This window comes from Coenobita brevimanus, chromosome 45 (assembly GCF_032717465.1).
Source record: "Coenobita brevimanus isolate Jiangsu-jjx chromosome 45, ASM3271746v2, whole genome shotgun sequence".
NCBI lineage: Eukaryota > Metazoa > Arthropoda > Malacostraca > Decapoda > Coenobitidae > Coenobita > Coenobita brevimanus.
The window spans coordinates 13444271-13462518 of record NC_136998.1 but is presented as its reverse complement, the minus strand read 5'-3'; positions in this window follow the sequence as shown (position 1 = coordinate 13462518).

Genomic DNA, 18248 nt, shown 5'->3' with positions numbered 1-18248 from the left:
ATAAGATTAACTCTCAGTGTTGTAAATGCTTTCTTGGTTTCAAGGAAATCATTTAGCTTGCCACTCGGAGTAGAGCTACCCTAAAAACAGAGTACCACTACACAATGTGGGTGGATGATGGGCGCCCCCACCTACCTTTTTCTGTACACTAATAATTATTGCACAGCCCCGGCACTGACCAAGTATTTGCTTGAATACTTTAATGGTACCTGTCGGACTGTCTGTGTAAACAGAAAGAATTTCCCTGTATTCCCAGCAGATACTGAGAAAGGAACCCTTCTTACCAAGAAATGTGACAACAGGTTAGCCCTTTTCTGGCAAGACAAGATACAGGTTAACATGCTGTCAACAGTATATAAGGGTGTGTTTGAAGAAATGGGAATGACAGACTACATGACCGGGGAAGCCGTGTTGAAGCCAGATGCTCTCAATGATTACAATATCAACATGCGGCTTGTTGATAAATCGGTCATGTAAGTTGGTGAGGTTGATTGCCATTGTAAGTCCTACAGGTGGTACAAGAAGGCGTTTTTTACACCTTCTTGATGTTACCGTCCTGAATAGTTTCATACCGTTCAAGGAGTTCGTCAAGAAACCTCTCTATGAGTTTGCCCGCAAACTCCTTCATATGTATTCAACTGCACAGGTGCCAGGTGTGAGGCGGGTGGAGCAGACAGCGCCTACAGCTGACAGCAAAGCTGTGCAGAGCATTTCTGGCGGCGTAGGCTGGTGGAGATTAGCCGTACCACTGCAGGTCGTCAGGCATAAAGGCGATGCCATGTCTGCAACACCACCAAACGCCATTCCCCAGAGTGAAAGTGCCTATGCCTAAATGTTTTTGTGACTATCACTCTGATCGTGATTACTGAACAGGTGTGTGGGAAAATGTAAATAGTAAACAGGTATGCACAAGTGTTATTTTTTATACATAAGTGAAATGTAAGATGTAAGTTACATCTAGTAAGTGTTATGATGTAAAGATTTTATAATAAGTTTAGCATGTGCAGTGCAATAAGTAATACTGTTTATGGTTATTAGTGAAACAATTATCGGAAATACCTTGAATTAGCCTACCTGTTACAAGATAGAAAGCCATGAGAGAGCAGGCCAGAAAGAAAATTACCTGGTCGACTTTAACTAAATTTTTTCCCTCGTTACCCAGAAAATAGTGCTGAATATGTGAGCATAAGTGTATTTGTGATGTGAAGTACAAATAATGTAAGTTGTGTATAACACTAGTAATATTTTTATGCCTCTGATTAGTACAAATCAGTCTGAATTTATGTATGAGTAATTACCTTATACTCAACAATACTGCCTGAAAAAGCCACAGCATTTACTTGTCAAAGTGCAGTTACCCATAATCGTGATGTTAAGGGCAATTATAAGTGTCGTAGTAGATGGAAATTATTATATTTGACGCAAGAAATGGGTAAGGAAAATCAAAGAGCTATTCTTTTCCCACAAACTTACGGGGCAGAAAACCCTATGGGGAGCCACATGGACAGGGTGATAACTCATCCTTGCGACGATGAGTAAGGAAAAGTCGAAGAGTGAGTTGAAAATTTCAAATTCCTTCCGGGGATGCCCGTGCTGTGTTACAATCACCGCTCCTGTCAATGCTGCCAACACTAGCCAGTGAGTCCAAGGTCACTGCCAGTGGCAATTGCTTGAAAGCAGCCTGCCAAAATACAGACAACCAGTTATTCAACTTAACCTAACTCATCGACGGGACCACCTGGAAACCTTGGGATACTTTTATTTGGAAGAGGAAGAGTTGGTGAGTCATATGGAAACCTCGGGATACTTTCATTTGAAAGAGGAAGGGTTGGTGAGTCTTATGTATCTCTATTTTTCCTCTTGCTATAATTGTTTGGTAGATATTAGGGTTTGAAGTAAGGGTATTTTTCCAAAACCTCGAAAATCCTCCATATGGAGTGGGCAACTTTGGGAAACCTCCGGTGGAGGGGGGTTAATGTGTGTTTAAAACGGAATATTTAGTCTTTCAGACTAAAGGGGAAAAAGCAGATCTTTGTTCGACCCCATAATTATAAAAGTATTTACATCTGATTCTTGGAACCACAAGTTATAATGATTCTCACTGACTGCAGACGATTTTATTCAGCAGAGAAGAGCCATACGTAGTGAGAAGGATTTACAACGATCTCTAAAACGCTTTTGTAGCACTGGCATAATTTTGATTTTTTATTCTGGTTAACGCCACAGAAGATCCATTGAGCACAGAACAACTTTACACAGTCAACGTGATTAAAAATCTCCAGAAAGACTTTCGTTATGAACGCGAATTAAGGAGGAGAATGAAAATGTGAGCTGAATGAATATACAGTAATCCCCGTACTTTCCGGACGCCCACTTTCCAGACATCCCCACTTACCGGATATTTTGGTCCCGGGATCCAAGATTCCCAAAATGGGCCAAAAATCGCAAAAAATTCAAAAATAATCCGATTTTATTCCTACCCGTAATTTGAAATTGCCGCGCTGTGCCGAATGCTGTTACACCATGGACCCTTCACCCCTTCCTTCCTCCCCCTCCCCCCTCTCCTGTCAGGGTTGCCATTTGGTATTTTTCATTACCAAATGAGGGCTAATTTGGAAATGAAAAATTCGTTTGGTAATGAATCAGAATGTAATACCAAACGGATTTTTCACATGTATGAGGATACACAGGATGGAGATGGTGGATTGCTTGCTCTCTCTGATTAATTTGGTAGCCTATATAGCGTGATAATAATAATTAACATGCTGTTAATTATAAGAAGAGTGATTACATGTATTTCCACTTGTATATATAATTAGTGAAGAATAGATGCTAGCTTTACGAATTTGGTAATGATAATTTAAATTTGGTAATGAAAATTGAGGAGTTTGGTAATGTGGCCGTTGTGATCTGGCGACTCTGTTACCCCATCATCATCAGTCAGAGCCTAACTCCGATCGAGAGCAGATGCTTATTGCAATGCAAGCCACATGTGCTCGTTTTTTGTGAATAAACAGTGAATTAACTGCAATACCTCGCCACTAGAACACACGGGAATTTACAGTGTTGTGCAATGTTAAGACATTAGAATTTAGAGTGCAAAGGATTAACCGTGGAGCGAACACTGGCGGTTGAAACCAGACCAGGAGCCAGGGACTTGTTGTAAGTACCTAGAAAGTTTAATATTGTATAAACTCACCTCTAAAACCTCATTCCCTGGTTCTTTTGCATTTATTTCAGTCTTATATGTCCCTTAATGGTGTGATTTGGGTCTTAAATACGTACTCTGCTTGTCCAGAGGGAGATGTATAGGTGTTTTTCTGGGTCAGGGTCCATAAGTACAAGTCCAGGAGCCAGGGACTTGTAAGTACCCAGAATGTTTAATATTGTAGAAACTCACCTCTCAAACCTCATTCTCTGGTTCTTTTGCATTTATTTCAGTCTTTTATGTCCCTTATTGGTGTGATTTGGGTCTTAAATACTATAGGTGCTATGCATGTCCAGAGGCAGTTGTACAGGTGTTTTTCTGCGATAGGGTCCATAAGTACAAGTCTAGGAGGCTGGGGCCCACTATCCAGACGGGACCACTTTCCGGACATGCCTTTGGCTCTATTACATCGGATAGGGGGTTTTTACTGCATATATATATATATATATATATATATATATATATATATATATATATATATATATATATATATATATATATATATATATATATGGAGCCTCTGTGGTACAGTGGTACAGTGTGCGTTTCACACTCTGGTGAGCGTGGGTTCGCCTTCCACCAGAGTTGTTAAAACTTTGGGAAGCGTTCACCAAACCATTTGCTACTTTGGCGGACACAAGGGATGCTGTGGTTGAACAGTGTCACATACTAGTATGCTTGCACCCAGTCGGCTTAAGACGGGCCAATTACACTTGGTTCATAGACAACACACACATCCAAAGCCACTACAACACTAAAATCACACTCACAAGCACTTCTCTCTCTACCAGACAGCCTAAGGCACTGGGTAGAGATACATTGGCTGTATCGTCCCTGCTTCGGTAGGGATAGGCCGGTCTTGCAGTTGACCTCAACGACTGATGATGATGTGATATATATATATATATATATATATATATATATATATATATATATATATATATATATATATATATATATATATATATATATATATAATATATCACAGACAACACACACATCCAAAGCCACTACAACACTACAATCACTCTCACAAGCACTTCTCTCTCTACCAGACAGCCTAAGGCACTGGGGAGAGATACATTGGCTGTATCGTCCCTGCTTCGGTAGGGATAGGCCGGTCTTGCAGTGGACCTCAACGACTCATGATGATGATGATGATGTGATATATTATATATATATATATATATATATATATATATATATCATTAAAGTGAGTAAGTACAAGTGGTGTGGGCTTTTAAATTTAGAACGCATTGTGTGATCGCTTCATGTTACTGACCATAACTTATGGTAGTGAAACCTAGAGAACACTGGAGTGTCTTGTGCTATCAGTGGAAACAATTTAGACGAATTTCCTCGAAAGTGCGAGTACTCCTTGAATCGTTAAGGGAACAAAGGATGAGGGAGTCTTTTTCTGATTTGGATTTGAATGCTATAGGTGTTGTTTTAGATCAACTTCAGTCTGAGGTGCCTAGCAGACCGATCAACTGAAGACAAACAACCGCCCTTGCAGGACCGTCTCATGTAGTGGACCGACGTTCCCGTGCAACTGACAGCGCCTCACCACAGCGAGGCGCAGATAATAATGTGGAGGTTTAGGGCATAGATGGACACTACATTTGCGGCACTCCACTCAGTTCACAGAGACACCATTCCAGGCTCCATTCATCTCGTGATTGAATATATTCTTACCACCAATCGGTGTAAATGATTTCCTAGGTTACAGGAAACCATCAGTCCTGTCAATTAGTGTAGAGCCACGTGAAGTGAATAGAAGAGCATTAAAAAACGACAAGAAGAAAAAGAAAAGGAAAGAAGAGAGGAGGTCAGATAAAGAGATAGAAGGAGAAGGAGAAAGGAAGAAAATGGCAACACTATATTATGTGTGACGATGATGGCTGCAATCATCTACCACTGGATGTTATATTAATCATCGATACACATTATGTAAGAAAAGCAAAGAGTAAGACGGAAATGAAGAGACTTTTTCGCAGTAAAATACATGAAAGTGAAAGTCGCCTGCCAAGTAAATTAAGCTAGTCAAAACAGTAGATTACATACAAATACACAGTATGTATGTTTGAAATGTTTTCATTTACATTTTGCCCTCGTTATGGGAAACTAGATTAATAGTTTAGTGCACGATCGGTTTCTTTCTCGAAGGTGAAGAATATTGTTTTCGGTTAAAATTTGTAAGCAGTCTTACAGCCCACTTCCTGGTGCAGTTAAAATTTGGTTAACAGAAGATATATGGGATGGAAAGATATTACACTCACCTTTCTTTGTCCTTCCTGGAAATATAATTCTTAGTTAAATCAGGTAATAAATCGTTTATACGTGTGCACTTCTTTCTCTAGGACGGCGGAATCATGGATAAAGCACTTCGCTCTTATATCCTGAGTATCTAATTTACGAGACTAATTTCCTGGTTTCAGCGGACATTACTCAGTCAAGACAAAAATGCTGAAATATGAGGAAGTTAAGGGCGGAAGAGGCCATATCATTGAAGGAACCGCAAAGTTTACCCAGAGCCATTTCAATAAACCACTTCAGTTCCCAACAAGATATAAAAAGGAGCACTCAGGAAGAATAACACCCGCAAACCACCAGCTGATATAAGAACAGAATATAAGAATTTGCTCTACGATCATCCCTGACAGATTACTCTTAAAATTGAAATAATTCGTTCATTACCTAATTTTTAACCCATCGTGCAAATTTCCTTCAGACCAGATGAAAAATGTCCAAATATACTTTGTACAGTGACCATGACCTTTGACATTTCCCAGAGACCTTGAACTTTGACTACGTTTTCTCAAAATTGAATCTCCTTGTCCCGTCCCTGTTTCAAACCTCGTCACGATCACAACGTTCATGGATGAAAATTATTTAACTTGACCTTGCTCTGTTTTTCTTATTAAAAAAAAAAAAAAAAAAAAAAAGCAGCCTTTTGAGTGATTATCTCATCCACCAACTTTGATCTAAATCAGAAAAAAAAAATCTCGATTTAGATATTTTGTTCACACACACACACACACACACACACACACACACACACACACACACACACACAGGGGTTGAACTTTGACCCTGCACTGTATCCTTGATCTGTAACTAATTGTTCACAAATTCATTCGTTCTTGTCAAATTCCTAATGCATCCACAAGGTTGTTTTAGATCAGATAAAACTGTTTGAGATGACCTTGCCCTGTGACCTTGACCTTTGATTAACTACTCTCAGAATCGACTCCTCTCATTCCCGTCTTATCCTCACCCTCTTCACAAATTCTGGTCTGATGGGATAAATATTGTTTATCTTACCCTGCAACCTCTATCTTTGACTTCCCCAAAGTAATAACTTTACATCTTGGATGTCCCTCAGCACTTCTGCCTTGCTTGACTAATATCAGATCAAAACTGGTTGAGTTTTTAAGAATGAGACACACACAGGTCGATTGTTGATCCTGTTTTGCGACCTTGACTTTTGACTGAGTGTCGTCAAAACTGGATTATTTCTTTTTTGCCTTATCTTCAGGCCTTCAATCGAATTTTAACCCAGCCCAGTGACCCTGGCCTTTGAACTATCGTTCTCGAAAACACTAAGTTTACTCAGTGTTCGTCATTGAACCGTTCTATCTAGTTCGGATAAATTTGGTAAAAAATAAGCGCACACACACACACACACACACACACACACACACACACACACACACACACACACACACAAATGGATATACAGTAAAACAAATTTGGAAAAGAAAAGGGATAAAGGTAAAAAGCAAAATGATGATTTCTACCAAGAACTGGTTGAAGTAGAGACCCACAATAGACTGGTTGAACGTGTAAACAAACTAGAAATGGCTTTCAAATATGAAATTGATGAAATAAAAAAGCAGATGCACTTGCAAAAGGAAGAAATAGAAAAACTAGGAAGGGAGGCCAATAAGAAAGACACAACAATCAGTGAACTAACCGTGGAATTGAGTACACTTTGGAAGAAAATGAGTGAAATGGCAAGTACAGTAGTCAATCACGAGAGTGTTATGGAAGAGTTCAAAAATGACACAGAGACAGTTAGGCAAGTTAGCAGTCTTACTGACCAGAGCAGTGATATTGAGGAGAAGATAACACAAGTAAATGACGCTGTGCAAAGCTACAAAAATGATGTAGAAACCACGTATGCTGAAATGGTGAAAGTAAAGAAAGACTTAGAAACAAGGGTGGAGGAAAAAAGCATTAAAAAGGAGGTGAAAAGAATAATCCAGAACAATCCAAAGTTAGTCAGAGATTCAGTAGACATAAACAAATCAATAGTAATCACTGGTATAGAAGAGGATGAAGTTAAAAGCAAGATCACAAGAGACAAAAAGGAGATGGCAAATGTAATGAGCTTACTGAAAGAAGTATCAGAGGAAATCTGTAGTAAAGACATAGAGGAACACAAAAGGTTAGGGAAATACGAGAAAAGCAAGACAAAACCTCTAAAGGTGACTTTCCAGAGTGTAAACACTGTGGAAGAGATACTAAAAAATGCAAAGAATCTTAAGGAAAAGGAGGAGTTCAAAAATGTATGGATAAAAAGATGCCTAACACAAGAGGAACTGGAATTACTGAAAGAGAAAAGGGAGGAAGCAAAAACAAAAAATGAGGGAAGATCAGAAGAGGACAAGAAGAATTTTTTTTTACAAAGTAATAGGATTGCAGGTACGAAAGTGGTACACAAACAGGATGGAAGAAAAAGGAGGAAGGTAGTAGAACCATGTCATGACAAGTATATAAACAAGATGATAAAGTTGATGTACTCAAATGTGGATGGAATGGTATCTAAATTACTAGAGATGAATGATTATGTCAGAGAAAATGAACCACAAATAATATGCCTAACTGAAACAAAATTAATACCAAGGATATCAAATGACATACTAAACTTAGAGGTATACAATATATGGAGAAGAGACAGATATTTAAAAAAAAGGAGGAGGAATTATAATATTAACTAAAAAAAATCTAAAAGTCAAGGAAATAAAACTAGATATACCATCACAAGTAGAACTGATTGCAGTAGAGATCGACACATCTGAAGGTAAAGTAATTGTACCCAATTTGTACATGCCACCCAGATCAAACACATGGGAAAGAGACGAATATGAGGACCTGGTTGAGAGTACAATTCAGAGTGTAAGATCATTGCTACATAAAATGGAAGAGAAATCGGAAAGAATTATACTAACTTGGGACTTCAATACAAATGTAAATTGGAATACTCTAGATATAAATAGCCAAGAAAGCTGTTGGGACCAAAAGCTCCTGGATTTCGTACAAGAGTTTTTCTTAACGCAACATGTGAGGGAAACCACCAGAAAAAGAGGACTTGATGTACCTTCAGTGCTAGATCTAATATTTACTAGGCAAGAAAATGATATTGACAGTTTAATATATCACCCTCCACTCGGCAAAAGCGATCATGCAGTACTAAATTATAACTTCAGGATGGCATATGACATAGTAAACAGCAATGATAGTTACAAAAAGAGCCTAAACTATAAAAAGGGAAATTATCAAGACCTAAAGAAGTATTTCTTAGAAGTTGATTGGGAAAATGAGCTTAGAGGACAAGATTTAAATGCTGTATATAAAAAATTTTGTGAATTTTATGAAATAGGAGTCCAGAAGTACATCCCACAGCACAAAGAAGCAGATAAGAAAATACAGAAATGGTTCAATACAGAATGTAAAAAATCAAAAGAAAGAAGAGATTTGTTGTGGAATAGATACAGAAGACACAATAGTGAAAGGGCGTACAATAAGAAACGACTATGCAAGAATAAGGAGGGAAGCCCAAAAACAGTTTGAGGAGGATATAATAAATAAAAGTAGTGATCAACCAAAGCTGTTTTACAGCTATATCAGAAGCAAAACTAAAGTAAAAGATATAATACAATCCATTACGGACGAGGGAATCACTTATACACAAGAGAAAGATATTTGTGAAGCACTAAATAAGAATTTCCAATTAGTTTTTACAGAAGAAAAAAATTTTGAGAGGGACTATGTGGAACACGCATGTTCACACATACTACCAGATATACAAATAGCAGAAAAAGTAATACAGGAGGAGTTAAGTAGATTAGACAGAGGAAAAGCAAGTGGTCCTGATGAAATTTCATGTTGGGTATTACGAGAATGTGCAAAGGAGTTATGTAAACCATTATTTTTAATTTTCAAGAAATCCTTGAGTCAAGGTAAACTACCTGATATTTGGAAAAAAGCAAATATTGTCCCCTTATTCAAGAAAGGAAATAGACAAAATCCACTCAACTACCGACCAGTATCACTGACCAGTGTTGTAAGCAAGGTATTAGAAAAACTTATAAGAAAAGCTTGGGTAAATCATCTAGAAGAACACAGTATGATAACAGAAAGACAGTTTGGTTTCAGAAAAGGAAAATCATGTGTTACTAATCTGTTGAGCTACTATGACAGAGTAACAAACACAATACAGGAAAGGGAAGGATGGGTGGACAGTATCTATTTAGATTTCAAGAAAGCTTTTGACACAGTACCACACCAAAGACTTTTATGGAAACTGTACCATCAAGGAGGAATTCGAGGCAAACTGTTTTGTTGGATGCAAGACTTTCTCATAAAAAGAGAAATGAGGACAGTAATAAGAGGAAACTATTCATCATGGAAAGAAGTGACTAGTGGAGTACCACAGGGTTCAGTGCTGGCACCAATCATGTTTTTAGTGTATATAAATGATATAAACAGTAACACTGGAAATGAGAGCTATCTGAATATGTTTGCAGATGATGCAAAAATACAAAGGAGAATTACTAACACAGACTCTTGTAAAGAGCTACAAGAAGAATTAAATAAACTTCATGAATGGAGTAGTACATGGCAAATGGAATTCAATGTGGACAAGTGTCATGTAATCAAGTATGGTAAAAGTGGAAAAAGACCTGATTGGGATTATAAGTTAGGAAATAAAACCCTATACACATCAGAAAGAGAGAAAGACCTAGGTGTGATTATCAATAACAGACTATCTCCGGCTGACCACATCAGCGAGAAGGTACGGAACATGTATACACTGCTTGCAAATATGAGAATAGCATTCACATACATAAATGAAGACATGCTAAGAAGGATAATAACATCATTCATTAGACCAACCCTGGAATATGCATCAGTAGTCTGGAGTCCTCATCTAAAAAAACACATAGACAAGATTGAAAAAGTTCAAAGGGCCGCTACAAGATGGATACCAAGCTTAAGGGACCTAAGCTACGAAGAAAGACTAAATAAACTGAATCTACCAACACTACAGGAGAGAAGGAAAAGAGGTGACATGATAATGCTATATAAATGCATATCAGGAAAGGAGAAAATAGACATAAATGATTACTTAACATATGGAGAAGCATCAGCAAGAGGACACTGCAAAAAACTGCATAAGAAGAGAGGTGATAAAGACGTAAGGAAATTCAGTTTCCCAAACAGAGCAATTGATCAATGGAATGTACTACCGAATGAAATAGTGTGTGCCAAAACAATTCACAAATTTAAGGATATGTACGATAAATATGGTTTAAGACACGGGACAGTACGAGCTTGACTCATTCCTGTAAAGATACAATTAGGTAAGAACAATTATGTAAGAACACACACACACACACACACACACACACACACACAAAAGGAAATGGCTATATCCTGCGCTTTCCTGTCACAGGTTTATTCAGGGCAGAATAACATTTTCTCATCTTGGATATGCTGATTAATTATCCTTCATTCATTTCTTATAATAGTTTCTTAATAGAACCTAAACTCTTTCTGGATATCGCCAAACGAGGTTTTGTACTCACGACAAACCATTTGTAGCTAAAGGCTAGGAAGTGTCTAGGAATCCCTGAACGAGATGACATCTTTAATATTAATTCTGGTTACGGCCCAACGAATTTATTTACCATAGAAAGGACAACTTTCACAGTCAGTTCCCCGCTGAGGGGGGTCACCTTGACGTGGTGGCGGGGCTTGAAGCGTGGCTGGCAGTGCCACCTACTTTGGAGGCATGCCTACCTTAGTAGGGTTCGGCATTTGTCAGTGTCGTGGACCAAGCACCCCCTACATCACTGGTGGAGGAGGCCTGCTGGTGATGTTAGTTCCTGCCCACTTACCATCTAGGGCAGGACTGTTGCCTCCCCACGTGTTTGCCGTGCGTGGCGTCCCGTAATGCTAGGAGACGGGAGTCCTGGAGGTTGAGCGATGCTGCACGATGCACCCTACAGCTAGCAATACACCTCTTTGGTCCCTTATTCTGGCTAGACGGGCGGCCTGGTTGGGCCCGACCAGGTCAATCGGCTGGTCATGCGTTGGCTAGGGTCAAGTGGGCACTGGGGGGCATGGTGGCTCCTATCGTCCTGGTGTCACCCTTGCCCAGGTCCCCCAGTGGTTACCCACGTATACTCTCCCGCTACCTCTGGGGTCACCAGTGGTGTTATCCATGGCATATGACCTCCCCTTGTTGGGCTCCGTGGAGGGTGGAGGGGTGGGGGAATGAAGTTATTTTGTGTTAAAATATGGCAAAGAATATTCATAACTCTGTTGATGACGCTGGCTCTGCCCCCGGACATTCTTCGGACTCCTCACTTATTGCCACCCTGGAGCCTTTCCAGGCCCCTGGGGACGTTCCTCTTGTTCCCCAGCGTTCTGCTGGGAGTAGGAGGAAGTTCCGACAGATTGGTCTAGCTATGGAGCTCTCCCCAGAAACCACGGTGCCACAGTCTTTCACAAAATATCTAGTCTTAAAATCCTCTGTAGGTGGATCAGTGAAAGAGATAGATATTTTTGAGTTATACCATGCAATTTTAGCAGCCTGTAAGAGAGAGCCAAAAATTTCATCTCAGGGGGATGGAAGCATCCTTATTGAGGTGTCCTCATGGAAGAGAGTTCCCGGCTGATGTCTTTGACCTCAGTTTCTGGTACAGAGGTTACATGCACTCCACACGCTACATTTAACAGAAGTAAGGGAGTAATATTTTGTCATGACCTCCTCCAGTACTCGGAGGCGCGACTGTTGGAGGAGCTGCGATCTGCTGGTGTGGTAAATGTAGAGCGCTTGCAGAAGAAGGTAGATGGTGTCTTGACCCCTACACCGACTTTGTTCCTAACATTTGACAGGTTGACCTTGCCTGCCTCTGTGAAGTTGGCTTGGCTATCGCTTCCGGTGAAACCATACATACCAACCCCAAAGCGCTGTTTCCACTGCCAGGGATATGGACATGTCAGCCACTTTTGCCGCCGTGCACAGGCTGGCATTCCTGGTGTATGTGTCTCCTGTGGTGGACTAAGTCATACCAATGACTGTCCAGGACCCCTTAAATGCTATCACTGTGGGGGTCCTCATGCTGTAAATTCTAAAAACTGTCCTCGCTACTGCCTGGAAAAGGAGATTTTGTATATTAGAACAACTGAGAGGGTTTCATTTCTTGAAGCTAAGAAGAGAGCCCAGACTCGCTTTTTCCAGCCGGGAGTTACTTACGCTGCTGTCCTTTCTGGAGTGTCGGTGCGGCGCCCTGTATCTCAGAGGAAGCCTCAACCCATTCCAGTGCCCTCTGCTTCGACTAGTGATTTGCAGATTGATGTCCCCAAGGGTAGTACTATTTGTGAGACTGAACCTCGCCCACCTTCTAAACTTGCAGTTTCTCCTCACATTTCCGTGGCTGATGCCTTACACAATTCTGTTGTGGTGGCAGATGTCCACACCGACCGAACTCCTTCTCCTGTCTTACCCAGTGTGACCGAGGCTCCATCCGTACCTAGCAAACACCAACGTTGTTCGTCAGAGTCCTCTGAGACAGAGGACCGACCACCTAAGGTCTCTGTTGTCGACCCTTGTGTCGACCCCTCTCCTGTTCTCTCTGCCCCACAGGCTGGGGAATTTAGCCAGGTGACAGTTGAAGCTGATGGTCCACATATGGTTCAGTCCCCACTTGGGGAAGTTGTTGGACAAATTGTTGGCGCTTCAGATCTAAAGCATACGATGCCATCCTCAAATTATTCAAGTCCTGTGGACTCTACTTCCACGTCTGGGACTTCTGGTGGGGGCACTGCCCGACCCACGCCTCCAAAGGCACCCCCCAAGCCACCTTCCAAACAAACTGGTTTGCCCACTCCAAGAAGGAGTGTGGTAAAACATCCTTCCTCGTCCTCTCGTTTGCCCACAGATGTTCGACAGAGGGTGTGGGTTTCTGTTGCTGGGCAGGCCCCTGCGAAGGGCCTTCATAAGCATCAATCCAAACCCTCTCACTTGTCAGGTGTACAGTCCCGCACTTAGTCATCATTCCTCCATTATGGATTCTATCATCCAGTGGAACTGTCGAGGTTTACGTGCTAACTATGAGGAACTTTGTCATCTTGTTTCTCAAGTTACTCCTCTGTGCATGTGCATCCAGGAGACCATGGTAGGTGATGCTGTTCCTTCTGGTCCCTCTGGCTACCATGCCTTTTATTCAGATCCTGTGCCGGGTCAAGGTCGTCATGGAGGTGCTGCTATCTTCCTTCGCGAGGATATTCCATACAGTCATATGGACATCTCTACTCCCCTGCAGGCTGTCGCTGTCCGGATGTTTTTACATCGGCAGTATACAGTTTGCAGTCTTTATCTACCTCCCAGTTCTGTTGTTGAAAGGGCGGATCTGGAACGCCTTATTCGTGGCCTTCCTTCTCCCTTTTTGTTATTAGGAGATATGAATGGACACCATCCACTGTGGGGAAACAGTGAGGCCAACCCTCGGGGTGTCATGCTGGCCTCTTTAGTGGAAGATGAGGGGTTGGGCATTTTCAGTGCTGATAAAATGACTTATTTCCATAGCCAGACTGGAACTTTTACTGCCATTGATTTATCTTTATGCTCAGCTGATGCAGTTTTAGATTTTACCTGGGATGTGTTGCCAGACCTATATGGCAGTGACCATTTTCCCTTACTTTTAACTGCTAGTGCAGGCGGACCTCAGCCACGTCTTCCTCGATGGCTTCTGGGTAAGGCTGACTGGTCACGTTTCAGGGAATTAAGTTCCACTTCCCTTTCTGTCAATGAGTTTGGCTGTCTTACTGAGGCAGTGTCATATTTCACTGACTTGTTGCACTCAGCAGCCCTTTTAACTATTCCAAGAACTAAAGGTCAGTTTCCTAAACGTCCGGTTCCTTGGTGGAACTCTGAGTGCAGTTCCATAGTAAGAGCTAAACGAGTCGCCTTCTCTCGACTTCGTCATCACCGTGGGGATCCTCAGTATTTGGTGGCGTATCAGAGTGCACGAGCTCATATGAGGCGGGTTTTAAAGGAGGCCAGGCGATCATCCTGGAAGGGTTATGTTTCCTCCGTCAATTCGAGGACTTCCATCACCCAGGTGTGGAACCGGGTAAGGAAAATTTCAGGGAAATTTACTGCCCCCTCACCTCCCGTTTTATCTGCAGCAGGTGGAACTGTGGCTGATCCTTTTGCTGTTGCAGAGATGCTTGCTGATCATTTTGCCAGTGTGTCACAGAAGAATGCGGATACGCCTTCAGCTTGCCACCGTCGGCGCCTAGAGTCTCGTGATCTCAGTTTTACCTCTCCTGGGGGAGAGCCTTACAATGTTCCATTTTCAATTTCTGAACTCCAGGCAGCTCTGTCGCAGTGCCATGACTCTTCTCCTGGTTATGATGATATTCCTTATGCCTTTTTAAGTCACCTATCTGATGAGTCCCTTATGTTTTTGCTTTCTCTGTTTAATAAGATTTGGTGTTCCGGGGAGTTTCCGGCTAGTTGGGGTGTTGCTGTGGTTATCCCCATCCCCAAACCAAATAAGGACCACCTACAGGCAACGAATTATCGGCCTATTTCTCTAACATCATGTATATGTAAGGTTCTGGAAAAGATGGTCAATGTTAGGCTTGTGTGGTTTTTGGAGAAAGGTGACTTCTTATCCCCTGCCCAGTTTGGTTTCCGAACAATGCGATCTACCTCTGATGCACTGCTGTCCTTGGAATCTTCTGTCTGTGAGGCTTTCTCCACTAACCAACACCAGGTGACGGTCTTCTTTGACCTGGAGAAGGCATATGACACTGCCTGACGTCATGGTATTTTACTCTCTCTTCATGAGTTTGATCTTCGAGGACGCTTGCCTATTTTTATTCAACAGTTTTTATCTAACCGAATTTTAAGGGTGCGAGTGGGAGGAGTGCTTTCTAATGCCCGACCACTAGAAGATGGAGTACCACAGGGGAGTATCCTTAGTGTTACTCTGTTCGCTGTAGCCATTAACAGCGTCATCAGTGTACTTCCTGATGGTGTACGAGGATCACTGTATGTCGATGACCTCTCAATTTCCTTCACCGCGTCTAGAATGTCTCTGATAGAAAGGAAGTTGCAGCTGGCTCTCAATAGAATTTCTGACTGGGCAGAAACACGCGGTTTCCATTTTTCTTCAGCAAAGACAGTGGCTATACATTTTTGTCGTCTTCGAGGGTTCCACCCAGACCCTGACTTGTATCTCTATGGTAGGAGAATATCCTGTGTGGAAGAAACACGGTTTCTGGGTCTTCTGTTTGATAGAAGATTAACCTGGGTTCCCCATATTCGTTCTGTTAAGGTGGCTTGTCTTAAAGCTTTGAGTCTTTTGAGGGTTTTAGCTCATACATCTTGGGGTGCTGACCGTCAGACCCTCCTCCTCTTGTATAGGTCTCTTATTCTTCCTAAACTTGAATATGGGTGTGAGGTCTACTCCTCTGCAACAGATGCCCGCCTCCGGTTGTTAAATTCTGTGCATCATGCTGGTGTACGTCTGGCAACCGGGGCATTCAGATCATCCCCAATTCCAAGTTTGTTGGTAGATGCTGGTGTACTCCCCTTGGACTTGCGACGTCAGTTGCTAATGATGAGGTGTTGGTATCGTCTTCACCGCATTCCAGACTCAATTTCATGTACCATTGTCTCCCAGGATTCCCGATCTTCTGTTTTTGAGACCCGTCCTAATTTCCCAAAGCCATTTGGTTACAGGGTCCGGTCTGTTATGCTAGCCCTCTCTGTCCCAAGACTGGCAATTTGTCCACATCGGATCCCAAGGGTGGGTTCTTGGCTACTCCCTCGCGTGACATTCTGTAGGTCCGTTGTTGGAAAAAAGGGCTCACTTCCCTCTCAGGTGTCCCTCTCTCTCTTTTTAGAACATGCCTCTATTCATGAGGGTTCTGTCCCCGTCTACACTGACGGGTCTAAGACTGATACTGGAGTAGGATTTGGTGTTGTCTTCCCTTCATTTAGTAGGGGTGGTAGCCTTCCTGGCATTACTTCAGTGTATACGGCAGAACTGACTGCAATTTTATATGCTGTTAAAATCATTTTTACTCTCCCCCAATCCGTTTTTGTGATTTTTAGTGACTCGCATAGTGCTTTGTCTGCACTGGAGTCTTTTAATGCATCCCATCCATTGGTTTTATCAATTTTAGAATGGCTTTTTCTTCTTGGCCGCCGTGGCCGCCGTGTAGACTTCTGTTGGGTTCCTGCACATGTTGGTGTGGTGGGCAATGAGAGGGCAGATTTTTTAGCTAAAGCTGCATCTTCTCAACAGCCCCCAACCGACTACCCACTTCCTGTTTCTGATGTAACACCTCACTTGCGGTACGCAATTCGTTCTTGTTGGCAGAGACACTGGGATGGTGTTTCTCATAATAAACTAAAAGAAATTTTTCAGAGAGTGGTTGTGCCAAGGATTCTTCCCTCTATGTCTCGGCGACTGGAGGTGGCTCTTGCTAGGCTTCGCATTGGGCATTCTCGGCTTACACATGGGTTCCTCATGTGTGGTGAGACTCAACCGTACTGTGATGACTGCCTTGTTCCCCTTACTGTTCGTCACTTGCTGGTCGAGTGTCCGAGTCTGGGGGACCTGCGTCAGAGGTTCCTTCATAGGCATGGGGTGGCAGATGGAGCCTACTGTTTGTCCTCGATGCTTGGTGAGGCTTTTAATGATTTTACTGATGTTTTTAGTTTTCTTCAGGAGGCGGGCCTCCTTTCACTTTTATAAATAATTGTTATTTTATAAACTATCCTTTTATTATTTTTAGTGTTTTATTCCTACTAACAGATATTAACTTTATTTTGAATAGGCACTTTTTATTTTGCTGTGTCTTTTACTTTGTCATTCGGCGGCATATGACCCTGGCAGTTGTGCCGCCAGATTTTTATTATTTTCAATCAATCAATCACAGTCAGTTACATTATATGGTAGTCGGAGACGCAATAATTCTGTATTACCGTGATTGACAAGTAAAAAGGCTGACCACAGAGATATAGTAGTAGTGGTGGTTGTTCCCTAGGCAGTCTGGCCGAACAGCCCCGAGTCCCTTAGGAAGGCCATGGCCGAGACCGGGCTTTCCCACAGAGCTCTCAAAGAGTGTATGTTGTGTTGTTGGTGTAGGTGATTGTGTGTAATGCAGTCTTCCATAATGTGCTTAATTTGTATGGGATGTTGTGCTGCATCTTGGACAGGCATCAGTGACGGAGTCATCCAGCCTCATCTGGTAACTTAAGAGGGCTGGATGGTGCCCACATCTCAGCCTGGCCAGGTGGACCGTGTTCTTACGAGTTAGATAGGATTCAGAAGGGTGGATGTCAGGAGGCCGTGCATGCAGCTGTGTGTTGTCTTTAAATGACTGAATGGATCGGCGAGTGATCTGAGTGTGGATATGCTTCTGGAAGCTGGTCTGAGGTGGGTGAGGGAGGAGAGAGGACAGTATTTGTGTATGGTATCGTGTGCTGAGTGTTGTTTTGATTTTCCTTGGTGTGGGTGGACGTACTGCCATGTAATATAGTGGATGTTGTGGGTCTGTTGAGGCTGCAGCAAGAAACTGGGTGCCTCTCATGTCTAGGTGATCCTTGACGTCATTCCTGATATCAGAAAGGTTCAGTATGATGAACTCGTCCAAGAAGGCGCCTTCACGCCTTTTTTTTTTTTTTTTTTTTTTTTTTTTGTCAGTAGTCATTGTGCTTGGAAGA